This window comes from Pinus tabuliformis, chromosome 3_2 (assembly GCF_031772625.1).
Source record: "Pinus tabuliformis cultivar Carrire ecotype Pingquan chromosome 3_2, CPIR1, whole genome shotgun sequence".
Lineage (NCBI taxonomy): Eukaryota > Viridiplantae > Streptophyta > Pinopsida > Pinales > Pinaceae > Pinus > Pinus tabuliformis.
In genome coordinates, this window is record NC_142302.1 from 458,752,452 (window position 1) to 458,776,080 (window position 23,629).

Consider the following 23,629-nt stretch of genomic DNA (forward strand, 5'->3'; position numbering starts at 1 on the left):
TGCAGCTCCGCCGCCCAGGGCCGCGCCCCCATGGGTGGCCAGGTGGGGGCTATCTTATTCTCAGAATCGGATAACCACTTCCCGACCACCCGTGGAGGTCGCTATCCGACTCTCGGAATCGGATAGCCACCGCCCGGCCGCCCATGGAGGTGGCTATACAATTCTCGAAATCTGATAGCCACCGTCCGACCACCGCCCAGTCGCCCGTATGCAACTCCAATACCCAGGGTCGTGCCCCCACAGGGGGACGGGCAGTGGCCGATAAAATTGTTCTTTTTCAAATAAAATATACATTTTTCTAAATATGTTAATTATATTTTTTTAAAATATAAATTTTAAATATTTTTTTTTAATTTTATATACATTTGTAAAATATTTTTTTTAATATTTTAAATGTTATTTAAAAGAAAATCAAAAATATATTTCATTTTTTTTTTAAATGTTTTTTTTTTTTTTTTTTTTTTTTAAATTGAAATTTTAAATCAATGTGAAATCCAAATTTTAAATTTTAATTTTTTTAATATAAAATTTGAAAGATTTTCTTTAGTTTTTTTTAAATCAAAAATATAATACTTTTATAAATGTTTTTTTTATTATTATTATTTAAATTTGAAAACATGTAGAAATCCAAATTTTAAATTTTAATTTTTTTAATATAAAATTTGAAAGGTTTTCTTTAGTTTTTTTTAAATCAAAAATATAATATTTTTTTAAATGTTTTTATTATTATTATTATTTAAATTTTTTTTTTGTAAGCTTAGGTGGGACCTTCTCATTTTACATGTCCGTTATTCACCCCATTTCCAGGGAGGGTAGCACAAGAATCGAACCCAAGATCTCCGGTTCGGTGAGACTTCATTTCCACGGCCATTGCCACTTGAGCTACCCCATGCAGACATTATTATTTAAATTTGAAAACATGTATATTTTTTAAAATTTTAATTGTTTTTGGTTTTTTTTTTTAATTTCAGCATATTTTTGGGTTTTTGGGGTGTTTTTTAAGTGTTTTCAATCTTAATTTTATTAGTTTTTAATTTATTTATTTGTTAATTTTCTATTTTTTTTAATCTAGTTTGTTTTTATTTTTTTAGCTTTTGTTAATGCTTTTTAAAAATTTCCTATTTTTACTTAATTTTATAGTTTTTTTAATTTTTTATGTTTTTTTTTTATTTGAAATTTTTTTATGGTTTACGAGATTAAAAAAAAATTGCTTTTTTTTAAATATGTTTTTCTTATTATTTATTTCTTTATATTTTTTAAATATTTTAATTCTTATCTTTTATAGGCTAATTTTGTTTTTTTTTAACATATTTATGTTTTTTTTTTTATATATATTTTTATTTACCTTTCGCTATTTTTTTAACCTTTTTTTTTGTTTTTTTTCATTGCTTTAATTTTTTTTTTTCTAATTTTATGTTTTCATTATTCTTTTGAAATTTTAATGTTTTTCGGAGTCATGATAAAAGCTTTTACATCATTATTTCAAAATATTGAAAATTTACCCTTAAAAAAAAAGGTGTTTTTCCAGCGTCAACACTTTTCGTTTTGAGGGTGTTTTTTGCACAATTTTTTCACAAAAAATTTGTTTTCACTGTCATCTTTAAAACATGTTCAAAATTAACCCTAAAAAAAACCATCGTTCCAGTATACACACTTTTCATTTTTAGCACTGTTTTTCATGTTCTTTCGAGGGTTTTTTTGGCCAAAGTTCCCATTTTGAGTTTATAGTTCCCGTTTCAAAGTTTACATTGTTAAAAGAACAAATTGCAGATATCTTCACAAAGCTTATTCCACAAGAAGCATTTGAACAACTTCGCCAAAAGATGGGGGTTATTGCTCTTGCATCACATTAAATAATCATCTTCACAAGAGTAGGGCAACATGTCAGGGAGAGAAGCATGACAAAGAAATCAATTTGATAGGGGGAGTACTTGGCCACCCCATTTGCCATTGATGTCAAAGGGGGAGAGGATGTCCAGATATTTCCATCAATGACAAAGGGGGAGACTGTTGGTCAATAATTGTCATTGATGAAATATAACTCTCTTGATGGAAATTGATTTGATGACATATGATGTCATGGTTGGAAGTCACCAAGGATGATGCATGGTTGATGACATGAGTGCCACCATGATCACATGAAAACTTGGAGTCATGATGATGACACACTATGATGAGGACTCTTTGCACAAAAAATTATGCATGGTCAACAAAACAATTAAATCTGGACACCTTGAAGGCATCCTCTCGAAATGAACTCTAGACCATTTGAAAGAGGATTGTTTCCCCTTCCCAAGAATCCCTCACACTCCTCAAAACTCCTAGTGGTTAGATATAAATTGAATTTTTAAGTTGGAAAACATATATTTAATTGTCTAGCCGACCTACACTTCACACTCATGTCGGCCTATTCTTAAAGACGTCTCTCCTCACCTCCTTTGCGAAAACCACTATAAATAAAGGTTCGGACCTCATTACTTTAGCATCCTTCGATCAACCAATACACAAAAAAAGATTCGTAGTTCACAACTCGTGAACACAAGAGGCAACATTAGGAAGGGCAGCGGTGGATATTTGGTTTGGGTCTTAAATATCACTGACAGCATGGAAAGCCGAAGTTGATCACTTTTAAGAATCTAAACACAAAGTCTCAGACTATGTATTATCTCATATACCTCGACCTTCGTACCTTTGAACTGTGGTGGATCGGATTCTGCAACATCTCCTTTGCTCGGACTGTGATTATAGTAGCTCAGAATATGGTGACTCAGATCTCTTGTTGTAGCTTATCATACCTCGAACATTGCATAATACCTTAGACTGAATACCGCGTTACAAGACTGTTCGTTTCGGCCTCATTATAGGACTGCACCTCGGCCTCATTACAGGACTGCACCTCAGCCTCATTGCATAACTATTCTCTTCCTCAACCTCATTGCAGGGCTACACCTCAGCCTCATTACAGGACTATTACATACATTTACAATGACAGTTACAGTTACTCCACCTCGGGCTTTATTTTAGAAAGTTACATTGACAAGTCCAGATCTAAGACACTATACCTTGGCTCTAAACTACAAGCCTTCTTCTATACCCTTAGACTATGATTCTTGTATTCTTGGAATGTGTCTACAAATCCATATCAGGCAGCCTTTTCTACATGTACTGGTGGTCATGTAATACTAACAGAAGCTCAGACTGTGGTAAGATAGTGGCTTGGATAGACTAAGGGATAGTGGCTTCGAGCTTGTAGTTGGTCTATGGTATTATTAACTAAATTTATAGCAACAGTGAAGTCCAGTGGAGGACAAGGTACAATGAAGAGTAAGTGAAGTCAATTTCAAGTATTTATGGAATAGTGAATAATTTTATCAAAGACATCCAAGTAAGTACATCACACATTCTATATTAAAAAAGCAATTAGGATTGGTGTCGTAGGGGTTGGAGCTCCTAAACACAAGGTTGGAGCCTTGAGAAGAATAGGGTCAAAGCCGTAGAGGTCAAAGCCTCATTAAAAAGTCCAAGGTGGTGCTTGGCTACAGATTGGTGCCCTCAACTAGTATTGTACTCAATTATTTGAAAAGGAGTAATAAAGTCCTCTCTTAATAAAATTATTATTTATTTCATTTCTAATTATAATTGTGAAAAATCTAACTGGTAAAAAGAACAATTGAAAATAAATATTGATTCCACCCCTCTTAGTATTTCCAACACATAGCACTTGTCACTTAGTTAAGAACAATAAATTCGAGTTAATGAGTTGAATTTATGTTTACTTGAGTTGATTCCTAAAAATTAAGAGTCTAACTCAGTTAATTTGAGTTAGGGGCATAGAGTTCAGTTGTGTGTAGTGGGTTTCTAAATTTTAGGGGCCTAGCTTGAGTTAATTTTAGTTGTAACAATTTAATTCAGTTAAATTGAGTTATGGTCACTTAAACTAGTTCCAATTATTGGAGGAACTAGTGGGAGGTCTAGTAATGGGGTGTGTACACAGTGATCAACCAGATAACTAATTAATCATCCTAAATTAACTCATACAAGCACAAAATTTGAGTTACCTAGTTGAGATTGGAGTTCAAGGGACGTGTATTATCAGTTGTAGAATATTCTAAATTGTACAGCTCATGCATGCAGTTGCAGGATTGACCTAAAGGAATTACGCAATCCAGATGAGGCAATTTCCTATTTAATAGGGGCTAATTCCTAAGGAAACAACTCAAGGAAATAGGAGCTTGGAGGCTTGAAAATTTGGCGAAGTGTTGGCCAAGGTTAGTGAGACAAGAAGAGGATAGAAGATACAAGTGCAGGTTGAGCTCAAGGTTGAGTAGAGCATATTGTATTCATCTAGATCCTTTGATTAATGCGATACAGATAATAAGAGGTTTTGAGTAGTTGCTTTCTCCTAGATAAATCTATGTACATGTGTGTTGAATCTTGATGCATGCTTTTGATTCTTTTTCTCGATTGTGAATTTAATTCCGCAGATTGGTAGAGTATATTCTTGTCTTTTGATTTAGAAAATTTCATGAGGAGATTAAATCTACAATTAAATTTCTACACAACTATAGAAATATTTAAAATAACTATAAAAAAAAAAGAAAATTTTAAGGTTTTAGTATTGAGGGCTAGGGGGAAGTTGGGTGAGTGACACCAAGGTGCACCAATCGATGATCAAGAGAAAAGCCTTAAAGGATGAGGGACTAAGCAAATTAACATGCCTATTTAAGATCAATCAAGTGTTTGAACCAAGTTATCTATTTAAATTTGAGCATTCAAATTTTATTTAATTGAAAACTCAACCTAAGTTGAAGGAAAATCCTCCTATAGTCATTAACTAAGTTATACTCTTTGAAGGCCTCATACAAAAGCTTAAGTGTTTTTTTATATCTCCTTAGATCCAATCCACTCTGAAGTGGTACCAAATTAATGACTTATTGGAACTATTTATTTCATTTTACATGTGTATATTTATTTCTTTTTACATGTGTATGTTTTGGTTTAATGACATAATTTAGAGCTATATTTAAGTATTATTGTTTTATAGTGTACATTGGGTATGTAACAAAAAAATTTGTCCATTTTCACTTAAGAACTAGTGAGTGAAAGAATATGTGGCTATGTTAGGTAAAACTTTTATAAAACAATGAGTATGGAATATTATATTTTGGGATTTGTATATAATAGAAAATGAAGCATGTATATATGTTGATGTGATTTGTATATACATTTCTCAAAATTTAGAGCAAAATCATTAATAGGTTAAAAAAACAAAATAATAGAGTAATACTTGTTCTTATAAAGCCACATGGTATAAAAGTAGCTTACATATAGAAACTATTTACAAAACATATAAATATATATTCACATATTTTAATATGAAAGTATTTAATTGAGAATTAAAATTAAACTTGTGTTTATAGGTTGGCCATCACGGCTTTAACGATAATCCTATAGCCATTATTATCATTCTCAAAACATAAGAAAGTGGGAATTCAACCATCATTAGCTACCTTAGTATCCTTAGGTATTGTCTTCTCCTTTGACATACTAAATGTGGGATTGAGAAACATGTCATTTTGAAGCTTTGGAGGATTATGTGGCTAGTTATAGCAAGGCTTTTTCCTTCTTTCAATATCTTGAGCAACACAATGCATTGGCCTTCCATCAAAGCATTAGGTTTTCTTATACTAGGCTGAAAAAGAAAGAGTAAATAGGAATCTCACTACTCATAGAATAGGGAGAGCCCCTTTGCCAATGCTTGATCAGGTGATCATGTCCTAAGTGGAAAAAATGCTCAAATTTTGAATTGCTCAAAAGTGGTTGAAACCAGAACGATCGGATAAGCCTCGTTGAAACGATCCTGTAGCCGTGAACGGCACTCAAATTCAACACCGTATGGAGGATTTATCGCATTTTGAAAATGCCCAATAAACTGCAAAATTTGAATTTAAAAAAAAAAAAAACATATATATATATATATATATATATATATATATATATATTCCAAGGAATATTCGTGGAAATATTCCATTTTGGAGGACCAATCAAGGGCCGACACGTGGCAAGCCTAAAGGCCGCCACGTGGACCCAAGTTTACAAAGTTTATTGTGGGAAAATTTTGGTGGACTTGGCAAGCTTCAAGGCCAGGTCGAGACCACAAGCCCGACCAGCCCACCTAACGTTGGTTTCTAACAACTATGGTGCTCATATCCTATTTCAAGTTTATTTAAAGTTTGGTTGGGGTGGAAAAAGGGCCAGCCCCTAACCATATGACCTAGGCGTGAAAACCACACCCTAAACCCGACGAAGATGGTTAAACCCGACGGTTACGTCCATGTGGTCACATGCGCGAAGATCCTGCCAACAATTACAATCCATTTGGTAGTCAGTTAGGCTGACTCCACCAATTTAGGCGCAGTTGCCAAAAATAGCGGAGCTAACTGCAGTCCAGCCAAGTTTAGTGGAGTTTCTTTAGGGGAAACTGGAGAAAACTTCTAGAGGTCATAACTTTGGCTAGGGAGATCCTTTTTGGATGATTTTTTTTTTTTATTTTGGGTATTTTGAGCATTCCAGAGCCAATGGTATAGGTTTCAGAGCCAACAAAGCTCATCTTCAGGTGTTTTTTCAGCGAAGAAGCTTGGAGAGCCATCAGGGCCTAGAGAGTGTTGGAGCTATATTGGGCCATGGTTAGCCATTGGAGGTAAAAAAAAAAATCATTCTTGACTATTTTCTATGTTCTGAACTCATTTTCACAGCTTATTTTTCCTGTTTAGGCTTTCTTATCATGGTATAACCATTTTGAACGTCTATTAAGAGTAAGGACATGCCCATTTAGGGGCCTTGGACCCGACAGATGTAGCCCAGGAGGGGTGAATTGCCCTATCAACTGTTGTGTTATATTATGTGAATTTATCTTGCTATGTTTTTCAGATTTGATATGATAAACAGTAAATTGAAATAATCCTCCTTCACACATAAGACTCAGAAATTTACCAAAAACACTTTGTTTCAATTGCAAGACATCAGTAACAGTTTGCACATATAATTTAATGGAAATGAATACCTTGCACAGCAAATACAAGTAGTTTCATTTTCAAATCAGTTGGTATCGGAGCTCAGTTTTGAGTATTAGTTTTGTGCAAAGATATTTTTTATTGTTTTGCAAGTTTTAATGCTTACCAGGCTTAAGCTTCAAAGAGGGAAAGGACAATTGGTTAGAGCACAAGATAATCCTCAACCAAGGAGGGCCAGGGTGCCATTATCTCCACCTTCTGATTCACCCTCAATAGCCTTAAAAGAAGCTTCAAGTATGTCTGAAAGGGAAGGAGAAGTTCCTGAAGACATGGATCCAAGAGAAGAAGAACGGGTATTCAGAAAAGATTTTTTGGACATCACTGAGATGGTAAGAATCTTATACCAGGAAACAAATGATAGGTTGGTTGGAGAAGGGTCTAAACATCAGAAAGAAGGAGTGGGATCTTCAGGAGGAAAGAAAGGTGATGATAATTCAAAGAAAGTACATGGAGGAAATGGTGATCCACCATCTCCATCATCATCCTCTTCCTCTACATCTTCATCCTCTACCTCGGTAAATCAACCTCATAAGTCTAAATCTTCTGGAAAAAATCCATTTTTAAAGCTAGATGTTAAATTTGAATTACCCATGTTTAATGGTGAAGTCAATGCAAAGAAACTTGACAACTAGATAAGACAGTTGGAAGTTTATTTAAGGATTCAAAACTTACATGATGATGACACCAATATTCAGTTAGCCTCTTTAAGGATGGAAGGAGCAGCATTGGTATGGTGGGAAGCTGAGACCAAGGATGAAATTAAGAAACATGGTAAGATTACTTTATCATGGGCTGAATTTATTTCCGCAATTAAGAAGCAATTTTATCCTCTTGCTCATTTACAAAAGGCTATAATGAATTGGCAAAGTTTTAGACAACTTAAAGGACAAAGTGTTCAAGAATACACCCAAGAGTTTAGGAGAAGAGCACTCTTATTAGGGGTAGACTTACAAAGTCAAGACACTTTGCTAAAATATATAGGTGGTTTGCACAGCTACCTTAAACATACTATCCTTATGTTCAATCCTACTAGTCTAGACGAAGTTTGTGTACAAGCTACACATTTAGAGACTAGAGGGAAAAACACTTTTGATGGAAATGAGGGTAGTGATTTTAAAGGCAAAGGAAGAAAAAGGATTGCAAACTCTAGAAAGGAAAAAGGGAAATTCTTTTGCAAGAACTGTTCAAAAACAAGCCACGATGAAGACCACTGTTGGAAGCTTCATCCGGAGCTGAAACCAGAGAAATATAAAACCAAAGACAAAACCAAAGAAAAGGAAAAAACTATAGCAACTGTTGAATAGGACTTAGGGTCTGAATCAGGTGATGAGACAAAAAGTATTGCCATGGTATTAAAGAACATAAAGGGGAAAGAGGTTGTACAAGAAACAAATCCCAGTTCTAGCACATTAAACTGTCACAAAGAAACTCAAAATGAAAAGAGGAGGATAGAGCTATTTCATGTGAGGATAATCTCAAACCACATAAAGATAGACACACTTTTTGATAGTGGATCTCAAGCTAGTCTCATCTCAGAAGACTTGGTCAAACAGCTGAAACTTGAGACAGTTCCACATCCAAAGCCTTATCCACTTGGGTGGATATGCAAGGATGCAAACTTACAAGTCTCAAAGAAGTGCATCTTGTGCTTCACCATAAAAGCTCATTATGTTGACTGGGTTGAACTGGATGTAGTACCGCTTGACATTACACGTGTTGTATTGGGTAGTCCATATTTATTTGACAGAAAGGCAATCTTCCATCGCCATGAGAATAAGTATCACTTGTTCAAGGATGGAAAAGAGTACATTGTGAGAGCACATAAGAAGAAGCTAGAATCTTCTTTAGTCCATGCAGGGCAATTGAAAAGGCTAGTTAATGCAAGTCAAAATCTGACTTTGTTGATGGTTAAACAACAAGATTTTGTACAATTTCCTTTTCATATTATCGCTGATATAAATGATGGTATGTTTCAATCTAATAATAGTTTGTCTTTGAAAGAAGATGACAAAAGGTTGCACAAGATACCTTTGGTGTCGATCGGTGCAGAGAACGAAGTGTCGGTGCAAAGCGGTGCAAGATTCCATGAGAAGGAAAAGCATACAAGCAAAGTGGGCACACAGTTCAGCATGGGTCATTGTTGGTTTCAAAATCGCAGATTGGTATGGCGAGAAAACTTGGTCGGGATTCAGCGCAAGTACAGGGCTCATTCAACAAAAATTCGCCATGTGAACAGTTGGCAAGGTGAAATTTATTCTAAGTTTTCTTTGAAGTTTGACCATTGTAGAAACAGTATGCTTTCTGCAAAATATAGTTGTTGTTCTACAAATTTCAAGAATTTGCATCATGACTCAATCAATTTTAGCAACAGTCGGTCAGTGAATTCAAGGGAAAATTTATCTTTTTATGAGAAGCTCAATTTGATGAAGTCGGGAAGATTTCAGTTATTCAAGGTTGGAAGAGTGGAGAATCAGTCTCCTCGTCTTCATTTTCAGTAATCAGAGAGCTTTTGGGGTCCAAAAGCTTCCCATTTGGGAGGTGTGATCAGGTGATCATGTCCTAAGTGGAAAAAATGCTCAAATTTTGAATTGCTCAGAATTGGTTGAAACTAGAACAACTGGATAGGCCTCGTCGAAACGATCCTGTAGTCGTGAACGACACTCAAATCCGACACTGTATGGAGGAGTTATCGCATTTTGAAAATGCCCAATAAACTGCAAAATTTGAATTTAAAAAAAAAATATATACATATATATATATATATATATATATATATATATATATATATATATATTTTGAAGAATATTCCATGGAATATTGGCGGGAATATTTCGTTTTGGAGGACCAATCAAGGGCCAACACATGGCAAGCCCGGAGGCCGCCACGTGGCCCCAAGTCTACAAAGTTTATTGTGGTAAAATTTTGGTGCACTTCGCAGGATTCAACCCCGGGTCGGGTGGCCGCCAGCCCACAGGCCCGACCAGCCTGCCTAACGTTGGTTCTTAACAACCATAGGGCTCATATCATATTTGAAGTTTAGTTAAAGTTTGGTTGGGGCGGAAAAGGGGCCAACCCCTAACCATATGACCTGGGCGCGAAAACCACACCCTAAACCCAGCGAAGACGGTTACGTTCATGTGGTCACATGAGCGAAGACACCACCAACAATGATGGTCCATTTGGTGGTCAGTTAGGCAGAGTCTGCCAATTTAGGCGCAGTTACCAAAAATAGCGGAGCTAATTGCAGTCCAACCAAGTTTAGTGGAGTTTCTTTAGGGGAAACTGAAGAAAACTTCTAGAGGTCATAACTTTAGCTAGCGAGATCCTTTTTGGATGAATTTGTTTTTGATTTTGGGTATTCTAAGCATTCTAGAGCCAATGGTACAGGTTTCAGAGCCAACAAAGCTCATCTTCAGGTGTTTTTTTAGCGAAGAAGCTTGGAGAGCCATCAGGGCCTAGAGAGTGTTGGCGTTGTATTGAGCTATGGTTAGCCATTGGAGGTGAAAAAAAAAGTCATTCTTGACTGTTTTCTGTGTTCCGAACTCATTTTCACAGCTTATTTTGCATGTTTAGGCTTTCTTATCACTGTATAACGATTTTGAGCATTTATTAGGAGCAAGGACATGCCCATTTGGGGGGCTTGAACCCAGCAGATATAGCCCAGGAGGGGTGAACTGCCTTATCAACTACTGTGTTATATTATGTGAATTTATCTTGCTGTTTTTCTCAGATTTAATATGATAAACAGTAAATTGAAATAATCCTCCTTCACACATAAGACTCAAAAATTTACTAAAAACACTTTGTTTCAATTGCAAGACATCAGTCACAGTTTGCACATATAATTTAATGGAAATGAATACCTTGCACAGCAAATACAAGTAGTTTCATTTTCAGATCAATACTCCACTAGTTGGTGTAGTTGTGCCACATCCAATTTCACCTTCTACACCTAGAGCACAATCTACATATAGAGATTCATACAAATTAGAGGTTTGAAAATCCACTAGAACAACTAAATGGGTTGATTTTGATTAAATTTAGAGCCATTTCTTTTCTTCCAAATTAGAAATAACACTCAATTCTAATAAGCTCACAAGTTGCTTGAAAGTCAATTGTCCAACTATATTTTTTACTAAAAAGAGCATCCTTTCATAAGAAAGTAATGGGCAACTTGAAAGTCTAAGGAATAGACGATATGTCACCAAAAGGGTAGGTGTCTGTGAGATTGAAGCAAGTAACTAATCACAAAATTTGTAAGCACAATTATAGACAAACTCAATATAGTTACAAAAAAACCCATGAGGTGAAGACCACTTGGTTTGTGTGGGTTTAGACTGTGCGAGATCATAGGTTTAAACCTCGTGGGGAGGGCTTGAGGATGGAATCCACTTTGGTGAATTAAACTTCCCAAAGGGCCTCCAGGCTCAACCGAGTGTCATACAAATCTTAGGGATACACATCCCATTATGGGTGGATCTATATTCTTCCATCCAATAAAAGAACTAGCCCCCACCTAGAAATAACTTTTAAAAAACAAAAAAAAAATACTATAAAAAAAAAGAGAAAAAAAAATTAAGTTTCTATTACAAAATAAATCTTTTAATTAAATTATAATAAAATGGATAATTCAATGATAATAATCCAAGCTCCCCTGAATGAGCAATAAAATATTATTTATTCAAACCTATAACAAAAGTTGGAGCAAGAACTATCTATAACCATTGCCAAAAGCTTAAGTTTTAAATGATTTGTCCTATTTCTCTTTATTGGGTTGGTGATGTGAAAAATGTAGGTGCACACTTTCTTTCTATAATAATTATTTAATAAAAATATATGCTATTAAACAAAGTAAAGAAATGAATGTAGAAAAGGCTTTTACTGAATTTTATATCATAGAAAACTATGTATTCACTTATACATTGATATGAGATGATGACACATATACATGTACATATTTGCCAACGTGAAAAACATAATGCAAAATCAGAATTAATACATAGGGCAACCATCCACTTTGATACCCTTAGCAGTGGGGCAGATAGCTAAATGGCAATTCTCCCCTCTTGTTCCCCACCATTTATGGATATGTTTTCCATACCCAATGCAAAGTATAGCAATATATCCATAAAAGCCACACTAGCATCCAATTGTAACGTTCCCACAAAGCCTTGCGATATTTAAAGATAAAATGGTTGAAAATGATGCCAACGGTGATCCTTGATGTGTAGTTGAGTGTACTAGATAGAGGCATATTGGTCGTACCTCCCAACAGAACTGACATGTTGATTAGAGGAATCCACTTGACATTTGGAAAGACCTTGTGCACTAACCATACCAAAACTGGAGCAGCTGCCCCACCCAATAAGAACCAATTTAACTAGGGATACATTCCAAGTTTGCCAAGTATCCTTTTGGGACCAGCCAAACCCCATATGTCTGATGCATCGTAGAACACATGATCAGTAGGACATGTCCATGGGCTACTTGGAGGCAAAAGATCTGTTTGTCATATATCTTTCACCGACTCTAACATCCACCATGTAACTCCTAGGTTGACTGTTCCAGCCACGAATGTGCTTATAAACTGCATTGCATCCACAAGAGATCAGTAAACAGAATAGAAAAAATGTAGCCAGCAACTAACTTTTCTGCAAATAAAGTAAATATGGAAAATTCATTATGATTTTCTAAAAAATGGAATACCTTGTTATAAAGAACAAGAATTCTAATTCTAATGTGTATCTATAATACAGTGTATTTATCTATAATATGTTTGGAGAGTTTTATAATAGTAAAGCAAAATTTGAAGCTAAACAAAAGCAATGCTAGATTTTAGACTTTTGTGATCCATAATAATAACGAGATTGTTTTTCGAATTGATGACATTATGACTATTTGGTGGACAATTCGAACCATCTAATGTGGTTTTGAATCTTTGTCCTGAGGATGAACCATATTAGATGGGAACTTGGACCAAATCCTCATGATGTGATTAATTAGAAAGACAATCTAAAGTTTAATTTGCTTGAAGAGGTTTTTTTTTTCAATTATGGTTCACGCTTATGCGCTGAGGCCTAACCCAAGGGGTAGAAGAGATTTGATTCTATGACCTTTCAATTGACAAGATACTTAGCAACAGAAAATCAACCACTTGACCTATCCTTAAGGCTTGATTTACTTAAAAAATTGCTATTACTTATTTTATAATTATTTATGTTTCAATATGAAATTACTATCTAGATCTTTTCCCAATAGAAGGTTAAAATGATATTAGAAGTGAAGAGAAGAAAAAACAAGACGTGATTCTTATGTTCATAAGTTGGGTGAGTGCCATAAGCATAAAACTTTGGAGAGTGAGTATTTTCAACATAGCATACCTAGACAAGAAACATAGAGCGTGGTGGGTTTTCATGTAATGGCCGAGCTTGAAGTCTGACAGGAAAGCAACTGCCTGTTGCATACTCGTGTAACCATAGACCTTCCTAGGGAGGATATATCCCATTATGTATTCTGTGATAATGTTCAAGCCTGGTTGCTATGCCAAAACAAAATAAGAAGATAAAGTATACAAAACAACCCATAAAATCTACAAAACGACCAATAGAATTTCATCTCAAGCAAATTGAAAATCCATTTACTTACCTGATTCGTAGTAGCATTGATGCTACCTATGGGAAGAGTGAAAGATGAATCAATAGCACAAGCAAAAAGTAAACCCCATCATGGTAGTTGTACCACTTCCTTGCAAACCTCGCAGAGTACGATGCCAACAGCCAGATTCCCACACAAGAGAGTGTAGAACCACCATTTTGGGATATCAGGGTATTTGCGCATCAATTTAGTATGGATATCAGGCTTACTGTTTTTGGATGTTGTTATAGTGTGCTCCCATATTTCCCTGCACCATAAATGCATGTCCGACCATAATTGATGGTATGGATATTATCAATTAGATTGTAAATTTTTTGGAATATTTCAGAATCTGATATAATAATTGGTAGTATGAGTATTTTTAATTAGATTGTAGATTTTTGTTAATTAGATGGCTGCAGGTCATGACAATGAAGAAGAACATAGTACAAGACATCCCCTTTCCTTAGTGTTTTTCATGCAATAACCTGAATGTCAAACACAACCTTCTCCATTACCAATTCTCAACATAGTACAAGACATCCCCTTTCCTTAGTGTTTTTCATGCAATAACCTGAATGTCAAACACAACCTTCTCCATTACCAATTCTCAATGTATAATTAAATGAAAAGTAACTTAATAGGTGGATTGGCTCATTAAATTTATTTATCAATTTCATCGCAAGGGTATGAAAGTGATATGTAATTCCCTCTAGAATCATGTTACATTGATGCTTAAGATGAGTTAATATGGATTAAAATTAACTATTTATTAAGTAATAGATTTATTAACATAAACATAATTTACTTGAAATATAATAAAGAACTTTATTTATACTCGAACAAGGTGGAATTTGATAAAGAAAAATAATTGAACTTAGAAGCTCATTTTGTTACTTAGTAAAAATATGCCAATGATATCTAATTCCCTCTAAACTCATGTTATATGGATACATAAAATAAATTTATATTAATTAAATTTAACCATTTATCAAATAGTAAATACATTAACATAAACACACTAAAAAGCTAAAAAACTTTGGAATAGTCTACCCAGGCGGAGGACGGCTAAAAGTGGCCGGAATATCTGAGCAAAAAAATTCAAAAAATTTTATAGAGGCAGTGTTTGAATCGCATTTTTGATGGTTGTGATGTCCCCAGATATACTGTAAATATTTATTTCACCACAGTAAAAACACATATACTGTAAATATATATTTTACCACGGTAAGAAGATATATTGTAATATTTTGTTTTATCATAATAAGAAGCAAATTGGTGATTATGGTTGTTAATGTTAAGTTTCAAATCTTATTTGTTTCAAATTTTATTTGTTTCAAATCTTATTTGTTTCCCTAGGTGTATATATTCTATTTTTCTACTCAATTATTTTGAATTTAAATTTGTAAACGAAATGTATATACTCTATTCCTCGGTTTTATGAATTTAAATTAGTGAAATTCATAAACTTCTTAAAAAAACACATTTTTTCCTTACTCTATCTTTTGGAATTTAACTTTGTAAACTTCTTATTAAAAAACACATTTTTTTCACCACTAAATCCATTCTCTATTAATAACTTCCTCTGTAATCACACACAATCTAAAAAATAATATATTTCACTGCAAACACTACCTAATACCTAAGTTGTTACTACAATGAGCCAAGCTGGTAAAAAGGAGATATTCCTCTTGTAGAAGACCTTAATGATGTTGAAAATGCCCATTGCATAGGCCAACCCATTACCGAAGGCAGCCCCTGCAGTGGCAAAGATTGTGATGAGGACATGCTCCTTCATATTGAATGGCCCTGGATTCAGAGACACCTCCCCTAACAAAGGCACTCTGAATCTCCGCTTTGGCAGAGCCAAGGACATGAAACGCCCAAGGGGAAGCGCTGCCACCTGCACTGAAATCTGTGTGATGATAAGTGGTGCCTTCCTGCAATAAAAGAATTGGTTCAAAAATGAGAGTAGCACGCATGAAAGCATTCCCAGAACCCACATTCGAAATGTCCATACAGGAATAGTTGGATCGTCTTCTGTACTCACAGTCATTGCAACCTACTCCACTAGTGAATTCTCATTCTCCTCCTCTTTACTCACTTCCAATGATTTCTCCATTGCCATTCTAATTCTCTACACCACAACAACAAATACCTGCTTAGACCTTAATAGCCTGCCTTAACCTATCCTTATAGGTTGAGATCTTTGTCCATCACTGAGCTGATATATCCACCCCTTCAGTAGAAAAGCGCAGCATATAACACAAAACTCAGCTTATTGAACACAGCACAAGTAAAATCACACAGAACACTTGCTCATTCGATTGCCAAAGAGGGTTTTTATATATAGTGGAGAAGTTTCTGGAGTCAGTGGCTTCTTCAGGAAGCTATCTAGCTCTCGAAACTTCCGCTGAATTCTCCAAAAGAAGTTAGACTCTACATTTAATGTAGGTGGTTGGAATTATTAATGTTTTCCAACACTCCCCCTTAATTCCAACCATATGACAAATATACTATAGCACAATATATAAGACAATGTAAACATACTCTTAATTTTCATGCTTGCTGGTCTAAGTCTCAGCTAGGCTTACAATATAATCTTGATTTTCTACAACACATAACTTACTTCTACAAAACTCAAATTTTGCCTTCCCAAGAGGCTTAGTGAATATGTCAGCTACATTCTCATTTGTATTACAGTATATTAGAGAAATTTCTTTTGATTGGACATTTTCTCTTACAAAATGATATTGTGTGTCTATATGTTTTGACCTTGCATGACATACAGGATTGTTCCCCAGTTTGATGGTGCTTTGATTATCACATCTGATCACTGTAGGTTCTTGTTGACCTTCACCAACATCTTCAAGTATTCTTCTGAGCCATATAGCTTCACAGGTGCCACTACATAATGCTTTATATTCTGCTTCAATTGATGACAAGGAAATTGTTGCCTGTTTCTTACTGCTCCATGATATAGCTCCCGATCCTATATTGAAGATGTATCCAGTGGTGGATTTCCTGTCATCTGGATTTCCAGCCCAATCAAAATTAGAATGACCTGTCAATTCAACATTACAAGCATTAGTATATTCAATACCAAAATTGATAGTTCCCTTTAAATATCGAAGGACCCTTTTTGCAGCTATCCAATGGCTTTCATGAGGCTTAGCCATGAATTGACTAAGTATGCTTACTGCATAAGCAATGTCTGGTCTAGTGGTAGTGAGATAATTCAGACTTCCCACTAATTGTCGATACAATGTTCCATTCACCTCTTTTGTTCCATCATCACTTCTTAATTTGATATTTTGTTCCAATGGAGTACTCACTGCTTTACATCCATTCATATGAAATCTCTTTAGTACTTCATTTGTATATTTGCTTTGTATGATTAAGGGTCTTCCATCATCTCTCCATACCTCAATACCTAGACAATAGTGCATCTCACCAAGATCCTTCATCTCAAATTCCTGTGATAACTTCATTTTTATATTTGTAATCAATTTATCAGCACTCCCTGTTATTATTAGATCATCAACATATATAGAGAGCAATACTATATCCCCATTTCTATCTATCTTGACATACAAATTAGGATCATTTTTACTTTTTTTAAATCTTTGCTGAAAGAAGAATTTGTCGATTTTCTCATACCAATATCTGGGAGCCTGTTTTAGTCCATATAAGGCCTTTTTTAACTTGCATACAAGATGTTCTTGACCATTCTTTACAAATCCTTCTGGTTGAACAAGATAAATCTCTTCTTTTAAGTCACCATTTAGAAAATCTGACTTTACATCTAATTAGTTGCCAATGCTATCATTATTCTGATTGTATTCATTTTTGCAATCGGAGCAAAGGTATCTTCATAATCTATACCTTCTTTTTGTGAATAACCTTTTGCAACCAATCTTGCCTTATACTTGTCTATGCTACCATCTGCATTAAATTTTGTCTTGTACAACCATTTTGATCCTATAGGGACTTTATTTTTAGGTAATTCTGTTAATTCCCAAGTTTCATTTTTCATTATAGATTCATATTCTTCTTTCATAGCTTCCATCCATTCTTTATGATTTTTGGCTTGTTCATAATTTAAGGGCTCAAAAACAGTCATTACTTGAGACATTAAAGCATAATATTTATACCTGATGGGGGCTTGAATTTGTCATGTTGACCTTCTTAGAGGTTCATTACTTTGTGGAGTACCTTCTCCTTTTCTTCTCTATGGAGTGCCTTCATCACTTCTTTGTGGACTTTGATTCCTTGATGTGTCTTTTGGAATGTCCATGTGTTCTTGTACTTGAGTTGATTCCACAACTTCTTCTTCTTCCTTAAAGTTTTCATAAGGAGACTGCCATATATTATGTTCATCTTCTTTTATTTGTTTATCTACATGCTCATGAAATATAACATCTCTACTTGCAAAGACCTTGTGAGTACTTGGATCATACATTTTATATGCTTTTTGATCAGTGCAATATCCAATAAAAATACATTTGATGGCTTTGGCATCTAACTTTCTCCTATCCTTTTTAGGAATATGAGCAAAGGCCTTGCATCCAAATATCCTTAAATGAATAACTTTAGGTTTAAAACCATAAAATGCTTCAAATGGTGTTTTGTGCTCAAGATACTTAGTAGGGCTTCTATTTTTAAGATATACAGCTGTATTAATGGCTTCAGCCCAAAAACTATTAGAAAGTCCTTTACTTTTTAACATACTACGAGCACATTCAACTAATATTCTATTCTTTCTCTCAGCTACTCCATTTTGTTGAGGTGTATGTGGTACTGTAAATTGTTGCATAATTCCATTTCGTTTGCAATATTTGATAAAAGCTCTTGAAGTGTACTGACCACCTTTATTTGATCGAAGAATTTTAATGCTCTGTCCTGTTTGCTTTTCAATCATACTCTTGAATTCTTTAAAGTATTCAAACACGTCACTTTTGTTTCTTATAAAGTACACCCAGGTGTATCTAGTGCTATCATCAATAAATATAAGAAAGTAATATGCTCCACCAAGTGACTTAGTTTGCATTGGACCACATACATCAGTATGCACTAGTTCAAGTATTTCACGTTTTCTTCTATTTTCATGCATAAGAAATTCTTCCCTATGTTGTTTTCCTAGTGCACAACCTTCACATTCAAAGTGTTCACCCTTAATAATTGGAAGACCTTCTACCATCAATTTCTTTTGTAGTAACATTAGGTCATTATGATTTAAGTGTCCATACCTTTGATGCCAAAGCTCTATAGTTGACATGCCTGTTGATGCCAAAGCTTGATGCCCATTCTTCATTGCATCCAACTTGTATAAGCCTCCAACTCTCATTCCTTTTGCAACAACCTTGTAGTTGTCCTACACATCCTTTACCAAACAATGTGATTTCACACATTCAACTTTTAAATGTTGATCTGTGATAGTAGAGACTGAAATTAAGTTCTTCTTTAATCCTGGAACATACACCACATTTTGAATTTGTTTTTCTTGTCCATTAGGCGTCATAACACTTATATCACCATATCCTTTAATTTCATGTGATCTATTGTCTCCTAAATAGATGTGTCCACCATTATTAATCTCATGATAAGTATCAAACAATCTCTTTTGCATGACATACGGATTGATGCACCAGAATCTATAAACCAAGCATTATCATCATTAGTTTCTGCTGATAAAGCAGCATTGGACACAAACAATTTAAGATTGCTAAAGTCATGACTAATTGCTTCATCTCTATCAACATAATTTCCTAAGTGCCTTCTTTGTTTAAATTGATCAAACCTTCTTTTCATGCAATTCTTAACAAAATGACCAGGTTTTCCACAGTAATAACACACATCATCTCTACTTGATTTGGCATTTGTCCTTGGTAAAGGTGTACCTTGAAATGATTTTACCTGTGGCATTTTGCCTTTATTTTTCTCCCATTGTTTGCCTTTGAAGGACTGCTTCCCTTTGGCCATTAATGCCAAATCTAAATTGGGAGATTTTTGTTTAAGGCTTCTTCTCCGCTCTTCTTCCTGCATAAGTATACCTGCCAACTCATCAAAAGTAGGAGCCTTCTCTCTAGCTGAAAGACCAGTTATAAACATTTGATATTCATCAAGCATTCCATTTAATGTCATAGTAACCAAGTCTGTACTAGATATTGATTCACCAATGTCACCTAATTTATCCTTTAGATCTTTAATTCTAGAAATAAAATTACTAACACTTTCATTTTCTTCCATCTTAATTGAAAGAAGCTTACTCTTTAAATACAATATTTGATTTGTAGTCTTCGTCTCATACAAATTTTTGAGAGTGTCCCATGTCTCCTTGGATGTTTTGCACTCTCTAATGTGTGGAATAATGTTGCCCTTAACTGTCATCTACAAAAGCACCTTTGCTTTGTTTTCCCATCATTCCCAATCTTGAATTGCAACATCTGTGGCTTGAGGGGACACTGGCTTAACTTCAGCCCTAGACACAATCGTCCATGTACTGTTGCCTTCCATCAAAGTCTGCAACTTAAACTTCCAATTTGCATAATTTTCATCGTCTAACTTGTTAGAGTCAGATAAATAAGATTATGCCAATACATTAGCCATGTTACATATTTTCACCATACCAATCACCAAAAAAAAAATTACTGATTTTCACAAATATAAACCCTAAAGCATAAATCATAAAATTTTATCCAATATCATTGGATAATATGGCTGCCTTTTCGGAGAACATAAACAACTCTACGTGACTTTAACCTTTCAACTTTGGAATACGATTTTTTTCTTTTTTTAACCTTTCAAATCATTGGTCAAACGAACTTTGAAGAGCTAATATAAAAAACAAAAATATTGGCCCCACTCGCTTGTTTTGGGCTACAACTCCTCCTTGGGAATTGAAAATCTTCAGCTAGATTTCATTGGCAGCAAATGGCTCACGAACCAGTTGACTGCACAATCACAATGGCTCCACTTGCAAACAAATTCTCACCAGAACTGCACAACACGGAGTCTTCTATGCACCAATGTTGTCTCCTTAATCATCCTCTACACCAGCAAACTTCTCCACGCAGACTGTAACTACTCTTCAAATTTCAAATTTGAAGCTTAGGTTAATAAAGATGAAAAAAACATTCAAGATTTAACCCTTGCAATATATGATCACTACCGAAAATCCACAAGAATCAATGAAACAACAGTAAAACAGGTGCAAAAGATAAGGAATAATTTATATGTGACTTTTTCGCCTACAAAATTTGAAATTTTATGAAATTACCACCGAACACAATGTCAAGAATACCACAGGAACTTCTAGTTCAGCTCCACACCCGCAAAACTGAAGCAAGAATCAATTTTTTGTTTGGATTTCAGATGCTGCGGGCCAACTTTGCATTACAGACAAGTTCACAGCTCTTCACCAGCACTCCCTTCGAACTTCACACATATTGCACTTTCTCAACAACTCCTCTTGCAATAGCGCTCTCACGGCAATGCATAGATCTCTTCCATCAAACAAGCTAAAAACTCTGACCACCAAATTACCCTTCACCAAAAGCTTGTGTTGCACACATACACACTGGTTCAGCAATCTCTCACTCTAACTTTGATCACTCCCACACAAGAACCTTACACTCACAGCACTCAACCTCACCTCGCTCTGACACCAAATCAGAAAGCGCAACATATAACACAAAACTCAGCTTATTGAACACAGCACAAGCACAATCACACAGAACACTTGCTCATTTGATTTCCAAAGAGGATTTTTATATACAGTGGAGAAGTTTTTGGAGTCGGTGGCTTCTTCAGGAAGCTATCTAGCTCTCGAAACTTCCGTCGAATTCTCCAGAAGAAGTTAGACTCTGCATTTAAAGTAGCTGATTGGAATTATTAATGTTTTCCAACAATTGCAACCTTCTCCACTGGTGAATTCTCATTCTCCTCCTCTTTACTCACTTCAATGATTTCTCCATTGCCATTCTAATTCTCTACACCACAACAACAAACACCTGTTTAGACCTGAATAGCCTGACTTAACCTATCCTTATAGGTTGAGATCTTTGTCAGTCACTGAGCTGATCTATCCACCCCTTCAGTAGAAAAGAAAAGGATTATTAATATTTATTTAATCAAATAAAAAGATTATTAATGTACTATCTAATAAAATTTTGATATAAAAAATAATTTTATAAATTAAAAACGTTGTATAGTATTTAAAAATAGTTCAAGAACTCTTACAGTAGTAGTGTTTGAATCATGTTTTTTTATCGTGGTAATCCAATCATATTTTTGATGGTGGAAATGCATTCAGCACCATCAAAAACCTTGGGACATTCAAAATCTTGAAATTTGACAGCTATAATCTCCATTTACAAAAATCATTGCCCGATTTTATCAAAATATTGTCAAAATTTCCATGGTTTCTGGGACAAAAAAGCAGTCTGATAAGATTACAGCATTAAAAATAATATATAAATATAAATTAAAATGATAAATTATATATAAAATTATTAAAGTTATATAAAATAAATGGTTGGTAAATGTAACTAGACATCCATCTAAGATAAAATACTACTTATCTCACAAATCATCTCATATTACTTAAATTAAAAAATGCCATATTTTTTTGTAAATTATAACTCTTTTTTAATTATTATTAATTAGAAGAAGAATTAATATATGAGTTTAACATATATATTTAAAAAAAACATGCAAAAATATTCTTAACTATAGAGATTCATTCCCACTTTACCATGTATATTCTTAACTTCTGTGTAGTTTTTCCTCATAATACCATGATTCATCAATACCACATGCCTAATATGACAAGCGTTGATATGACTTGTTCTTCAATTAATTAATTTGAAAAAATATTACTTAATAATTAGAAATAAATCTTAGCCTTTGATTTGTGAATTAACTACTATGAATATTCTAGCATATTCCATGGAAGTTAAATAGATTCTACCATCCACCTAATAATTACTAATAATTAAATTAAAATTCTAGAAATTCTATTATCAAACAGACATATTTATCAAGTTAATTAATAAATTTACATAATATAATTAACTTCCAAATATTAAAATACAAATAAAATATTTTACAAACAAACTACTATCTCTAGGTTAGAATTACCATTTTGAGTGCAATTAATAAATTTACACGGTGATACTGACTTCCAAATCATTACAATGCAAAAGAAATTACACACTATATCTATGTTATAATTACCATTTAATTAAAAAAAAATTACAAACTCTATCTATGTTATAATTACCATTTAATTATGTTGACCGTCTCCAAGTGATTATACCTGAAGACTTTGCTTGGACAGATGGTAACTCCTCCTTGAGGGCACTTTCTCTTTATATTCTCTACGCGAGCATCCATGTATAGAGGAGCTAAAGGTGTTTGGATACATGTGTTAGTAAATAAGTCAACTTTGCCCATAAGTCAAACTTGAGGGTGGAAAAACTAAGGGTTGTCACTCATTTCAGTGAAGAATTATAGGGGAGGGGAATGTAGGTTTATTATGGTAGAGGGTTTTCAAATTATTAATTGGGTAGTAGGGATTTAAGTTTTATATAATATTTTAGAATATATTTAATAATAGTTAAGATTAAAAATAGATATTTATTTTAGAAGTAATTATGTTTTTTATTTTTTAAATTAAATTGATTAATTACAAAGAAAAACATATAAATGTGTTATATGAACATGAGTTATGGTTTACTTGGCATGTGGTATTAGTAAGTTATCGCTTTATACCAATATTTATTTAAAAGTTTTTAAAATGTTGGTACATGTTTATTTTATTTAATTAAATAAATAAATGTATATGCGCTTAAGTCTATATTAATCTTTTATTTATATATATATATCTTTGTTTGTCACTGAGTTGATTTATCCACCCCTTT

The 23,629-nt window shown here is 34.1% G+C and overlaps 2 pseudogenes across 1 annotated transcript in view; both read right to left on the reverse strand.

The window, feature by feature from the left end:
- Positions 1-14,160, reverse strand: part of LOC149181279 (oligopeptide transporter 4-like) — a 51,484-nt pseudogene extending 37,324 nt beyond the window's left edge. Inside the window, exon 1 of the transcript XR_016257532.1 lies at positions 13,719-14,160. The product of XR_016257532.1 is annotated as an oligopeptide transporter 4-like (transcript). The remainder of the gene's footprint in view (positions 1-13,718) is intronic.
- Positions 14,161-15,297: 1,137 nt separating this feature from the next.
- Positions 15,298-23,102, reverse strand: LOC149181280 (oligopeptide transporter 4-like; annotated as a pseudogene).
- Positions 23,103-23,629: the final 527 nt, after the last annotated feature.